At 35.1% G+C, this 1,794-nt stretch overlaps 1 long non-coding RNA gene across 1 annotated transcript; it reads right to left on the bottom strand.

The window, feature by feature from the left end:
- Window positions 1-284: 284 nt before the first annotated feature.
- LOC140750158 (uncharacterized) lies at window positions 285-1,436 on the bottom strand. The gene is made up of 2 exons (XR_012103174.1): window positions 1,230-1,436; window positions 285-963 (listed from the first exon to the last, which is right to left on the bottom strand). It is a non-coding gene; the product is annotated as an uncharacterized LOC140750158 (long non-coding RNA).
- Between the last annotated feature and the right edge of the window lie 358 nt (window positions 1,437-1,794).

Here is a 1,794-nt window from a genome sequence, read left to right as displayed (position 1 = left end):
ATTAGTTACTAATTGGGTTAAATTTTACAAATAACATGTCTACCCCTTTACACCCGAAGATTTTTTTTCGCAATTTCCGATTCAAAACGTTTATTACGGCTTTTTATATAGCTTAAGGGATCCACAAAAAATACAAAAAAAAATCCAGAGTTTATACTTAATCCAGAAATCGACCCGCACGATCGTGAGTCTCCGGTGGGAACTGTCACACTCACGATCGTGCAAATTGCAAAAAAAAAATAGTTTTTTATCAAAAAATGTTAGAAAATTAAAACAATTTGGAGATATTTAACATCACTGTCTTTATTTTCATTAGTCTTTATAAAAAATCTGTCTTAGCAATGAAACCTAAACTACGTTATTCTATGAAAATCAACATTCTTCTTACTTCCGTTATTGCCTCCGTCTTCAATCCAGGTCTCCAAGGCGTCGGTATTCTTGGCTAGGGAATACATCCAATGATAATGCAGATGGAGAAAACTTTAGCCATATCTATTGCAATTAAATTAAGTTTTCGACCGGTTCTTCTAACATAATATAAATTTGTGCATACTGGTTACATATCAAGCCTCACAATTCAAATATTAAGATGAATATTTCTTTGGAAACTTTAGTGGAGATGTTGGTAGGGATGTATATACATTTTCAAGACAGAAAACGTATTCTTTTTCAAGCTATTTTTCGATGTGTTGGACGTGAAGATGCTCGGCGGCGATAAATTTCTAGGGATGATTTTGAAGTAGATGGTTGAGGTTCAGGCTCAAGTTCCAGATCCAATTCTAGGTCAGTTTCTATTTGAGGGTCTGCATGTGCTTCTGGATCTGTTTCAGGGCACAATTCTTCAAATTGAAACTCTTCTAATCTATTTGGTTGAAGCTCTTCACTTTCATGAAGATCTTCAATGTCCGATATATTTCTCCTCACCCCGCACTGGCAAAATCTGATCATCATTTAAATGTACCCCTAAAATTAAAACAAACAAAATTGTTATTGACGAAACTTACACATAACTAGTAATAGCAATAAAAGCATTTTCGTCAAACGTTATTCTGCACCAACAACCGTAGGCACACGATCGTAACAGTTGAAATTTGCAACCTAATTATATCTAAATTGCAAGTTAATCGAATAAACTACTAAAGTCCACGTATTTAGTGTTCTTTTAGCTTTTAAATTAGCAATGATTAATAATAGATACTAAACATTTAATACCAAAAATAATTACATACCTGTGACAGTGCGCGGGTCGAAAAAATCTGCCATCTTTGGACGAGTCCCTAGCACAACTGACCGCCTGCACCCCGCTCACTTAGCCGGTAGCACGTGCGATACTCTCCTCACGATCGATCGGCATCGGTTGCGTTTCGAAAAATAAGAAGCTATCACGTGGGAATTTTTTTAAAGTGAAACTCACGCTCATATCATCTCGGGTGTAAAGGGCTACGGCTGACATGTTTAAATTAACTTGCTAAGTCATTATGAAATCATTTCTTGTCGCCTTCAATATAGGTGTGACATAACTGGATTAAATAATACTTCAAATTCTACTAAATATCAATTGAAACAAACCGCCTTGACCGTCTGTTTTATAACGTCAGATTTTGACGCCACAGCCTTCAGGAGTATAGAGAGCCTTGTGATTAAAAGCCCTGATAATGAAGTAGCACCCATTCGACTATAACAGAAATAGTTTTATTTAAAAGCGAGTCAAAGATTATTATGAGATCTCATAAGTCTTTAAAAAAAGAATATCAAAGTACAATATAAACGCTTTTATTAATTACAAAAGCTAAG

This window comes from Epargyreus clarus, unplaced genomic scaffold, assembly GCF_041222505.1.
Source record: "Epargyreus clarus isolate Ecla_fem2 unplaced genomic scaffold, WU_Ecla_fem_2.2 ptg000019l, whole genome shotgun sequence".
Lineage (NCBI taxonomy): Eukaryota > Metazoa > Arthropoda > Insecta > Lepidoptera > Hesperiidae > Epargyreus > Epargyreus clarus.
The sequence above is the reverse complement of the archived record's forward strand: the minus strand, read 5'-3'. Positions and strand labels throughout refer to the sequence as shown.